This window comes from Peromyscus californicus, unplaced genomic scaffold, assembly GCF_007827085.1.
Source record: "Peromyscus californicus insignis strain IS unplaced genomic scaffold, ASM782708v3 Scaffold_11__1_contigs__length_118956290, whole genome shotgun sequence".
Classification (NCBI taxonomy): Eukaryota; Metazoa; Chordata; class Mammalia; order Rodentia; family Cricetidae; genus Peromyscus; species Peromyscus californicus.
This window is the reverse complement of record NW_026294402.1, coordinates 16,222,223-16,234,360: the sequence shown is the minus strand read 5'-3', so window position 1 is coordinate 16,234,360 and position 12,138 is coordinate 16,222,223. Positions and strand designations below refer to the sequence as shown.

General features: G+C 48.5%; 1 protein-coding gene across 2 annotated transcripts in view; it reads left to right on the top strand.

The window, feature by feature from the left end:
- Nucleotides 1-12,138, top strand: part of Olfm2 (olfactomedin 2) — an 80,871-nt gene that overhangs the window by 2,090 nt on the left and 66,643 nt on the right. Inside the window, exon 1 of one of the 2 annotated variants that reach the window (XM_052753547.1) lies at nt 5,723-5,745. The exons of the other annotated variant lie outside the window; for it this stretch is intronic. The gene's annotated coding sequence lies outside the window, so the exon portion shown is untranslated. Of the gene's footprint in view, nt 1-5,722; nt 5,746-12,138 lie in introns of those variants that run through there. 2 annotated transcript variants of the gene reach the window in all.

The following is a 12,138-nucleotide window of genomic DNA, read 5'->3' as shown; positions in this document are numbered from 1 at the left end:
AGTGCTTCAGGTAGCCACTAGGGGGCACCACGTGATGGCTAAATAATAGCCTGTGGTTCATATGGCCTGGCTCCATAAGGGGAGAGGAAGGGAGGAGAGGGCAGGGAAAGAGAGGAGGGAGAGGTGGGGCTCCGAGGGAGGCCACCTTGCCCTTCTCCTCATATTTCTCCGTCTAGTCCCAGACCCCCCTCCGCAGTCCCAACGGAGCCCTTTCTTAGAAATCATTTCCTCAGCCGTTCAATCACCAGATTTGATTAAACAGTGAAGCCCTGCCCTCCCGGAGCTGACCTTCAGGCGCAGCAGACAGATGAAACCACAAAAATGTGTAAAACAGTGCCAAGAGTTGCATCCATATGTGATCCTGTGCAGACAGGGAAAATCACAAGTAGGAAGCTAGGCATGGTGGCCCACACCTGTAACCTGGGGTGAGGGCAATCAGAATTCAAGGTCATTCTCCACTACATTGTGAGTTCAAGGCCAGCCTGGCCTGCTGCCCGCCTTCCTCCGCCCCCCCTTCACACACACGCACACGCACACGCACACGCACGGTAAAGGAGATTAAAGAGGATCTGTCGAGCCGGCTCAGCAGTCAGGAGCCCTTGGTGTCTGTTTTGGTTTCTGTGCCATGCTACAGCACTCTGACGGAAAGCAGCTTAGAGAAGGAGAGGGTTTCTTTGGCTTGCACGGCTAGGTGGCAGTCCGTCACGGGAAGTCAGGCACTCAAGCAGGGCTGTGGAGGAGCGCTCTTTCCTGGCTCACGCTCAGCCAGCCTTCTTATACAGCCCAGATTCACCTTCCTAGAGATGGTGCTGCCACACCTGGCTAAACCTTCCTGTCAGTCAAGACCAACTCTCACAGGCGTGGCCACAGACCAAGCTGATCTGGTCAATCCCTCAACTGAGGGTCCCTTTTCCTAAGTCGACAATAAAAAGTAACCAGAATGCTGCTCTTGCAGAGAACTGGAGTCTGAATCCCAGCACCCACATGGAGCAGCTCATGGCCACCACTAAGTCCTGCTCAGGGGATGCAACCCACTGCCTGACCCCAGAAATATGCACGGACACATACACATGAATTAAAAAATAAAAGTACCCCCCTCCCCCACCGCCAGACAGGGTTTCTTTGTGCAGCCCTGGCTGTCCTGGAACTCACTTTGTAGACCAGACTGGCTTCAAACTCACAGCAATCCACCTGCCTCTGCCTCCTGAGTGTTTGCTCCCATGCCTGGCACATAAAATTAAGTCTTAAACAAATGAGAGTGGAGATGGGGACAGGTAGGGACTCTTTGAGCTGGTGTGATCAGGAAGGTGTCTCTTAAGAAGTGGAATTAGAGGTAACGTGGAGGAGGTGAGTGAGAAAGGCTTCCAGGTGAAGGGCGTTCAAGGCAAGAGGAACAGCCAACATGTGCAAAGGCCCTGAGGGAGCAGTGGGGAGCCTGCTGTGGAACCAGCGGAGTGAGGAAAGATGAATTTGGGTTTGGGAGAGGTCAAAGAAGACCAGCCAGGCAGAACCACTGAGAAGCTGTGATCTGTGACCGTGAGTGAGGAGTCAGCACCTGTCAGAGGCATTTTCCCACCTGGCTAGAACTGGTTTCTTGTTCTAGGTCCTGGCCACTGTGGCATGGTTCTATGTGAATGAGAGAGTGAGTGTGTGTGTGTGTGTGTGCGCGCGCGCGCGCGCGCGCGCGCGCGCGCGCGTGTGCGCACACAGGCCAGAAGTCAACCTGAGTGTCTTCCTTAATTGTTCTCCTCCTTATTTTAAAAATATTTTTTAGATCTTATTTTTTATTATGTTTCAGTTATTTTATGTTGTGGGCACGTGCCTGTCACTGTGACTGTGTGGCGGAGGGTGGGGGTGGGGATGTCTGTTCTGTCCTCACCTTGATCAGACTCACGGCTCAGTGCCTTTTCTTTTCTTCCTTTTTAAATGATTTATTTATTTATTTATTTAATGTGCATTGGTGTTTTGCCGTGTGTCTGTCTGTGTGAGGCTGTCAGATGCCCTGGAACTGGAGTTACAGACAGGTGTGAGCTGCCATGTGGGTTCTGGGAATTGAACCAACCCGGGTCCTCTGGAAGAGCAGCCAATGCTCTTAACCGCTGAGCCATCTCTCCAGCCCCAAATTTTAAGTGTTTTTTTTTTTTTTTCTAGTGAGACAGGATTTCAATGTGTAGCCCTGGCTGTCCTGGAACTCACTCTGTGGACCAGGCTGGCCTCAGAGAACCGCCTGCCTCTGCCTCCCAAATGATGGGATTAAAGGCGTGGGCTGCCACTGCCCAGCTGGCCTTAGGTTTTGAGTGCCTCGCCCTGGCCCCAGAGCTCGGACTGTGGCTGGCTGCCACTGAGCTGCAGGGCTCCTCTGTCCCCGCCTTCCAGCCGGGGTTACAGGCCTGTGCAGCTCCGCTTGTCACTTGTGTGGTGCTGGGATCTGACTTCGGGTCCCCATGCCTGTACCATAAACACTTCACCCCCTGAGTCAGCTCTCTGGCCAGCCCATGATTCTTGAGTGGCTAAGAGCTGCCAGGGCCCAGGCAGCCCTGAGCCTGCCCTCTGCCCTTGGGGAGTCATCTTCTTCCCGACACCTGAGAAATCCTCCCTGAAGTCTCGCTTTGTTTTACTTTAAAATAGTTTAGTTTTTGTTGAGACTAAGTTACATGTAGACCAGGATAGCCTGATACACCTGATCCTCCTCCTTCACCTCTCAAGTTCCGGGATGACAGGTATGCACCCAACACCCACCTTAGCTTTATCTGAGCTTAGGGCCAGTGCTTTTCTGGGGTCCCCACAGAATGGGAATAACTAGTTCAATTTAAGCATATGCCCCAGGGCCTTTCCATACTCTTTCATATACCCAGGATGTATCCCTCCAGGAACAATCATTTCAATGCCCTCTCCTCTTCCTTTGCTTAAATCACTTCCTCTAAGAAGGATGCCCTGAGCCAGTGGGGGTACATACCTTTAATCCCAGCACTTGGGAGGCAGAGGCAGGCAGATCTCTGTGAGTTTGAGGCCAGCCTGATCTACAAAGTGAGTTCCAGGATGGAAACCCTGTCTCAAACCTCCCCCCTACCAAATAGGCTTCCCTGACCATCTGAAATAATTTGAGACCGTTGTGAAGTGAAAGAGCTACTTGAACACACATGAACACTGCAGTGCCACAGCAGCCAGCCTGAAAACCAAGAGCGACTGAGTAGCTCGAGGGAGGGTAACACACAGAGAGCGGAAACACTGCACAAAACGGTGGTTTGTGCCCCAGAAGACATTTCCTCGCCTGCTAAGAAGAGCGCACAGTTGAAAACTTAAGGATCAAGTTGAGGGCTGGAGGTGTGTGGCCAGTTGACAAGACGCTGGCCTACTTTATATGAAGCTCGAGTTCCAATCCTCAGCATCACATAAAACGGAGTATGGTGTCCAATGCTTATAATTCTAGCACTTGGGAGATGGAGGTGGGCGATCAGGAGTTCAAGGTCATCCCCTACCATATAACATAGAGTATTTAAGGGCAGCTTCGGCTACATGAGATTCCCCACCCCCCAGTTTAAAACAAAAACAAATCAGGCTGGGGTGTAGCTCAGCATCCGAAGCCCTGGGTTCCATCCCAGCACTACATGAAATGGGTGTGGTGGTGCACACCCACAATCCCAACTCTCAGAATCACAGGCAGGAGATTGACACTAATTTGGGGGCGGCCTAGGTTACAAAATGAGGCCCTGTCACAACAAAACAACGACGTATGTTTCACACAGTTCTGGAATTTTCCGTAGAATGTTTTCTGGTTGCTGTTCATTGGAACTTCAGAAAGCAAACCCCTGGAGGAGTGGGGACCCCGTGCCAAGGGAGGTGCCTGAAGTCGTGGGTGTCAAGCCGAGGCTGAAATCCCACGGAAGGATGCTGCTACTTAGAGTGGAGATGCTGAACGTACTCATGTTGTCTAGGTGTTAACATCCCAGCGGACTGGGGCGGGAAATCCGCTGCGGGAAGAGCCTCCTGGGGCTGGGCCTGAAACTAAGGAGCTGGGGTGACACCTAGTGGTGGAGTGCGGTTTGTGCAGGACGTGAGGTTTTGTGTGTGTGTGTGTGTGTGTGTGTGTGTGTGTGTGTGTGTGTGTGTGTGTGTGTGTATGCATGTATGCGTGTGTGCATGTGTGTGTGTGTGCACAGGTGTACATACAAAGAACAGAAGTACCTCAAAGAGGGCTCCTCAGAAGCACTCCAATTGTTTTTATGTTTTTAAATTTTAATCACATTTATTTATTTGGAGAGGGGTGAGTTCTTGGCCTGGTGCCCACGTGGAAATCAGAGCATGTGGAGGTCAGATGATAATTTTCGGGAGTCAGTTCCCTCACAGTTTGGGTTCCAGGGATGGAACTCAGGTCTTTTGGTCTGGGTTTGGCAGCAAGCCGATTTGGTCTCTGAACCTTCTCGCCAACCTCTTTTTTCTTTCTTTCTTTTTTTCTTTTTTTTTTTTTTCCTTTTTGGAGCCTTTCCTGGAACTCTCTCTGTAGACCAGGTTGGCCTCGAACTCACAGAGATCCACCTGCCTCTGCCTCCTGAGTGCTGGGATCAAAGGCGTGTGCCACCACTGCCTGGCTTCTCACTTTGTTTATTGAGAGGGAATCTCTCAATAAACAAACAACCTGGGGCTTGCCAAGCATGGGCTGGCTGGCCAGCGAACCCAGGGGTGACACACTGTGCTCCCACATTTAGAGAGCCAAGAATCCACGCCAACCCCTAGGATGGCAGCCAGCCCTGCTACACTTCATCCATCCACGCCTCAGGCCAGTCTAAGAGGAAGCAGGAAACAGCAGGTTGGTGCGAACCCAGATTTGATGAGGTGTGTTTGGAAAGCATATTCACCTCCACACCAGTAAACCCAGGTGTCTCCCGGTGCCTGATCCTTCACCCCTCACCCCGTGTGTGCGTGTGTGCGTGTGTGCGTGTGTGTGTGTGTGTGTGTGTGTGTGTGTGTACATGTTTGCATGTGTATGGCTGTGTGTGCATGTGAAGGCCAGAGGTTGGCATCTGTGGTCTTCCTAGGTCGCTCTCTGTTCTATATCACATCGTGAGCTCTCCATGAACCTGGAACATGCTGATCGGTTCGTGTAGCAGGCCAGCCAGCTCTGAGAATACCACTCCTACGGTGTGAGTGCTGGGATTTCAAGCAGACCACGCCCACCTGACACTTCCATGGGCCCTGGGGATCTGAACTCAGGTCCTCACGCTTGGGTGGCAAGCACTTTGCCCACTGAGTCATCTCCCCAGTTCCTAATTTGTTTTCCTTTTTAGAAAATGGCATTTATTTGTTTATTTTCCTGTGGGCATGTGTCTGTCTGATCATGGAGGTTAGAGGACAGTTTTCAGAAGTCAGTTCTCTTTTTCCTCATGTGAGTTTCTATCAGGGACAGATCTCAGGTCCTCTTGTCAGCAATCGCCTTTATCTGCTAAGCCATCTTGCCAGCCCCTTTACAGTGACCTGTACTACTGGGTGCTCAGACCTACTTTGAAGACGGAACTCTAAAATATCACTGCACAAAAATAAAGAAATCCAAAATCAAAATCAGTTGAGGCCACACAACTCCTCATCCCTGAGGCCCAGAGCATTCTAGTTATCCTCAAGAAAAGCACAGTAAATACACCAAGAGATGGACACCTTGTTTTCCTTGTTTCTTTGGTCCTTCCAGAGTAAGTCACTGAAGACATGGAGAGATGGGACACAGCTTGCTGTGGAGTGTGTGGCGGTCCACAGGTAAAGGAGACAGATGCGGGCTGGACATGGTGGTGCCTGCCTCCATCTTAGCCTTTGGAGGCTACGGCACAAAACTTGAAAGTTGCAGGCTGGCATACACAACTTAGCAAAACTTCTTTGAAAATATAATAAGAGGGGTCAAGGGGCGTGGCTCGGCTGTAGAGCCCCTGCCTCGAAGCCCCCATGGAGGGGCTGGGGACGTGGCTCAGTGTCATTGTGTGCAGTGTATTGTATACAATACACAAGCATTGTATGCAGAGGATCACTTCCCAAGCCAACATGAGCTGGAAGCACACAGGTTCTGGGGATGGGAACTCAGGTTGAGTATGGATGGTACCTGTGAGAGGTGGGGTTAGGGGGGATGTGGACAGGGTTTTTGTGAGCTGGCTGGAAAGACTGAATTCTAAGTTAAGGATTTCAGAATTCACCGAGTTGTTAGTGAGCAGTCACAACGGCTGGGGAGACAACTCAGTGGCTAAGAGCACTGGCTGCTCTTCCATAGAACCCAGGTTTGGTTCCCAGCACCCACATGGCAGCTCAAAACCATCCGTAACTACAGTTCCAGAGAAACTGATGCCCTTTTCTGAACCCACAGGCACCAGGCACTCATGAGGTAAGCAGACATATATACAGGCAAAATGCCCATACACATAAAATAAATAAATCACGCCGGGTGGTGGTGGCGCACGCCTTTAATCCCAGCACTCGGGAGGCAGAGCCAGGCGGATCTCTGTGAGTTCGAGGCCAGCCTGGACTACCAAGTGAGTTCCAGGAAAGGCGCAAAGCTACACAGAGAAACCCTGTCTCGAAAAAACCAAAAATAAATAAATAAATAAATAAATAAATAAATAAATAAATAAATCACACATGTACACACACACACACACACACACACACACACACTGTGTGTGCACACACGGACACACACACACACACACACACACACACACACACAAAGATAAATATCATAATACTCATCATGATTTCAAGGCCAAACAAGACCTTGTCTCTCCAAATCAAAACAAACAGAGCTCGCCTGGGTTGCGCCGAGGACTCAGTTGGTAGAGAGCTGGCCTAGAGCACACAAAGCCCTGCACTCCACCTCCAGCACCACAGAGACAGTGTGATGTCACACTCCTGTGGTATCAGCACCGGGGAGTGGAAACAGGAGGATGAGGAGTTCAAAGTCATATTTGGCTATATAGCAAGTTTGAGGCTATCTCAGGCTACATGAAACAATTTGTTTGTTTGTTTGTTTGTTTGTTTTGTTTTCTTTTCTTTTCTTTTCTTTTTTGAGACAAGGTTTTTCTGTGAATTTTTGGAGCCTGTCCTGGAACTTGCTCTGTAGATCAGGATGGCCTCAAACTCACAGAGATCCGCCTGCTTTTGCCTCCCAAGTGCTGGGATTAAAGGCGTGCACCATCACCGCCTGGCTATGAAACAATATTTTAAAAAAGCAACCAACAGGAGCTAGAGAGATGGCTCAGAGGTTAAGAACACTGACTGCTCTTCCAGAGGTCCTGAGTTCAATTCCCAGCAACCACATGGTGGCTCACAACCATCTGTAATGAGATCTGGCGCCCTCTTATGGCAGGGATATATGCAGGCAGAACACTGTATATATAATAAATAAATCTTTTTTTAAAAGTTAAAAAAAAAAGGAAAAAGAAGCAACCAACAAAAAACATAGAAGTGTCAAAACTTGAGTCTAAGTGCACCCAAAGTTCATCATTTCTAGTGAAATCCCAAGACAACCTGGTTTAGTCCTTGCTGGGAACTCGCACTCAGTGTTCTGACTACAGAGGCTGCTCCAAGTTGGCCTTGAAGATACGAATAAGTCCAGTGGAGTAGATGAATTTGTCCATGGGGCGTCTGGGACTCAGGGGACCGAGAGATGGCTCAGCAGTAAGAGTGTTTGTTCCTCTCTCAGGGGACCCAAGTTTGGTTTCCAGCACTCACAGGGACAGCTCACGACTACTACCTATAATTACAGCTCTAGGGCATCTGACACCCCCTTCTGGCCCCTGTGGGCATTACATTCACATGTGCACATATTCATATGCATACACACACACACACACACACACACACACACACACACACACACACACACGTTTATACCTTTAATTCCAGCACTCCAGAGGCAGAGGCAGGCAGTTCTCTGTGAGTTCAAGTCCAGCCTGGTCTACAGAGCAAGTTCCAGAATAGCCTGGGCTATTACACAGAGAAACTCTGTCTCAAAAGTCAATCAAGGGCTGGAGAGATGGCTCAGAGGTTAAGAGCACTGGCTGTTCTTCCAAAGGTTCTGTGTTCAATTCCCAGCAACCACATGGTGGCTCACAGCCATCTATAATGAGATCTGGTGCCCTCTTCTGGACTGCAGGCATACATGCAGGCAGAACATTGTATACATAATAAATAAATAAATCCTTTTAAAAAAAAAAAAAAAAAAGTCAATCAATCAATCAATCAATTTATTAATTGTGACCACCTGTTATATATGACCAGAAGTGGGGATGCTAGGTTATGTAGGAAATCCTGCTGAAGTTTTCCAGTGTTGAAGAAATTTCTGGCAAGGCTGGGCATAGTGGCACACAATCCCAGCACTCAGGAGATAGAGGCAGGTGGAGGCCAGCCTGATCTAAAAAGTGAGTTCCACAGCATCCAGGAGTACATAGAAAGACCCTATCTTAAAAAAAAAAAAAAAAGAAAAAGAAAAAGAAAAAAAAGAACTGGCTGCTGTAAGCTAACCTCTGACCCCCACACCCCCACTGTGGCACACATCAAATAAATAAATTAATAAATACTCTGGCAGATATGCAAATTAACCCTTCTGTCAGTCAGACTCCAGATGTTTCACATCCTTTGGATTCCTGGTGCTGGGATGACAGTTGTGAACCACCACACCTGGCTTATGTGGTGCTGGGGAACGGACCCAGAGCTTCATGTTAGGATGTTCTCTAGCCACAGAGTCCAATCCCCGGCTCTCTTTTTACTGTTTATTTTGGGACAGGTTCTCATTCTTGATCTTCCTGCCTCAGCCTCCCAAGCATTGGAAGTTACAGACCTGTGCCACTGTTTGAGAAAACTTTACCTTTTCCAGGGTCTGCCTTATATTGAACTGTTGTGGCAGAAGTAGGTAGGAGAGAAAACGTTTGTTTTCACTCACAGTTTCAGGGTATGTCCATCACAGCAGCAGCAGGGAAATCAATGTGACTAGAGTTTTGGGAGCTGGTTGCATTGACCCCACCGTCAGGGACAGAGAGTGAGGGATTCAATCTAGTGCTCGTCTGGCTTCCTTTACTCTTGGGCAGTTCAGGGAATGCTGTCTCCTAGGGAATGATGCTGCCCACAGTGGGCTGGGTCTTCTCATCCTAGTTAATATAATCAAGACAGTCTCTCACAGACATACCAACAGGCCAGCCTGAGCTAGACAGTCCCTCATTGAGATTTGCTTCCTAGGTGAACTAGACTGTACCAAGTTCACAGTGAAAACTGACCATCACACCCCACCTGTGGAAACCAAGATAACTCTTCTATGTCTTCTTCAAAACTTTACTGTTAGATGGATAATCCATCCAGAATTGGTTGATTGTGTGTGTGTGTTAGTGTGGATGCACATGTGTGGGATGTGTGTGCACATTTGTATAGAGGTCAGAAGTCAACCTTGAGTGTCATCCCTCAGGAGTCAGCCACTTTAGGTTTTTGGAGACAGTCTCTCTGACCCAGTGTTCACCAAGTATGCTAGCCTGGCTGGCTACTAAGCTGCAGGGATGCTCCTGCCCGGGATACAGGCATGTATCAGCATACTTAGTTTTTTTCTTCTTTAAAAACTATCTTTTATTTATTCTCTGACAATTTCATACATGTGTGCAACTTATCTTGTTCATGCCCACTCCCAACTCCCCTGTCCCACTTTCCCCCCAACACACCCCCAACACATTTCCTTTCCACCTTTGTGTTCTTTCCTATTTTTTTTAAGCCCATGGACACTGGTCAGTGCTTCCTGTTGATCTTGTTCGGGTCTTGTGTAGGTGACCATAGCTACAATAAGTTCGTGAATGCTGTGGCATGCCATGTCCAGCATGCCACAGCATCCCTCCCCATCCTCTGCCTCCTCTCCTGGGATGATCCCTGAGTCTGGGGTCTGGGGGTTGGGTGGGGAAGTTTGATACAGATGTCCCATTTAGTGCTGACACTCAACAGTGACTGTGTTCAGCACTTTGCACAGCTATGAGTCTGCATTAACTGCTGCACACTGCAGAGAGATGCTTCTCTGGATAAGGCTGAGAGCAGCCATGACCTGTGGGTAGAAGGGAAATACTTAGAAGGCAATTTGACAACGTGTCCGTTAAGCAGAATGACAGGGGTAGGTGGCCCCCTAGGGGCTCTGACCTCCCAAGCCATGGGCCTCTGTAGGAGAACTCAGTAGGGAGTTCCCTCTGTAGGAAACTCAGTAGGAGTTCCCTTTTGTGGAGTCGGCCTCAAATCCAGCAGATAATGGTTGGTTACTCCCGTAACCATATTCCACCATTGCCTAGCAGGTTGGTGGGATTGAGCAAGACCAACAATGTTTTTGTTGTTTTTTTTTTTTTGTTTTTAATGTGGGTTCTGGGGATCCAACTCTGGTCCTCATGCCCTAACCTATCTTCTCAGATCACAGAGGATTGATTTTTGTATATAACATGAGGTAGTGGTCCACTCTTCCCCACTATGAATCAGTTCAAATGAATCAGCCCCGAATAGACTCTGAGGCTGAATGCTGGGTGATTTGGGGAAAGTTTCTCAGCACCTCTGTGCTTCTACTTCCTCATTTTTTCTTGTTTATTTAATTTGCTGTTCTGGATATTGAACACAGAGTGCATGCTGGGAAAGCACTCTACCACTGGGCTCCATCCCTGTTAACTCATGTATAAAATGGGGTTTAGAGCTGTGTGTAGTAGCGCATGCCTTTAATCCCAGCACTTGGGAGGCAGAGGCAGGCAGATCTCTGTGAGTTCGAGGCCAGCCTGCTCTACATAGAGTGTTCTAGCCTCATCAGAATGACACGGTAAGACCCTGACTCCCAAAGGGGGTGGTGAGGAGATAGGTCAGTCAGTAAATGCTTGTCGTGCAAGCATCAAGACCTGAGTTTGGATTCTGAGAACACACATAAAAAGCCAGGTGCCACTGCGTGCACTGTATCCGAGGGGAAGTAGAGGCAGAAGGATCCGTGGGGCCTCTGGCAGCCAGCACAGCCAAATTGATGAGCTCTACCTTCAGTGAGGAACCCTCTGTCAAACCATAAGTGGAAATGAGCGGTGGTGGCGCACACATTTAGTCCCAGCACTTGGGAGGCAGAGGTAGATGGATCTCTGTGAGTTCGAGGCCAGCCTGGTCTACAGAGTGATTTCCAGGACAGCCAGGGCTACACAGAGAAACCCTGTCTCGAAAAACAAAAACGAAACAAACAAACAAAACCCCACAAATTGGGACCCCCTAGAGGAAGACACCTGGCCTATCTACTTGAGCAAGTGTACATGTGTACATGTGCACCCACACTTACGAGTGTACAGACATGGACATGCACACACTTAAGAGCTGGCTTTGGGGCGTTGGGGATTTAGCTCAGTGGTAGAGCGCTTGCCTAGCAAGTGCAAGGCCCTGGGTTCGGTCCTCAGCTCCGGGGGGAAAAAAGAGCTGGCTTTGGCGTCATGAAGAAAAGGACCGTGGAGGGAGGATGAAGGCTTGAGCCATAAACTCTGGTTTCTGTGGGTCTGTCAGGGCCGAGCCTAGGATGTGGGGTGAAGCTAGAATTCTGTGGTGTGTGTGTATTAAAGGAACAGAACTGATAGAGTGAATATATATGTGTATATATATATATATATATATATATATATATATATTCATTTATTTATTTAGAAATATTGGAGATTTATCAGAGTGGCTTACAGGCTGTGGTCCAGCTAGTCCAATGATGGCTGTGTACCAATGGAAAATACAAGAATCCAGTTGCTCTTCAGTTCACGAGGCTGGATGACTCAGCTGGTCTTCAATGTATGCTGGAATCCCAAAGAAACAGGCTCTAATGCTAGAGAAGAAATGGACTCCTCGTGAGAGTGAGGGCAAGCAGGCAAAGAGAAAATCTTCCTTCCTCCATGTCCTTTATAGAGGCTGCCGCCAGAAGGCGTGGCCCAGATTAAAGGTGGATCTTCCCACCTCAAAAGATCTGGATTTAAGGTGTATGAAGAAAAAAAATCTATCACAGGTGTGTAGAGGGAAGTTTCTCTGTGTCCTGCCCGGCCCCTCGGTTGGGACAAATCTCTCCTACCCACATTCCCGCAGCTGGTTTTAAAATAATTACACAGACTCGAAAAAAATCAAAAAAAAAAAAAAAGAAAAAATAATTACACA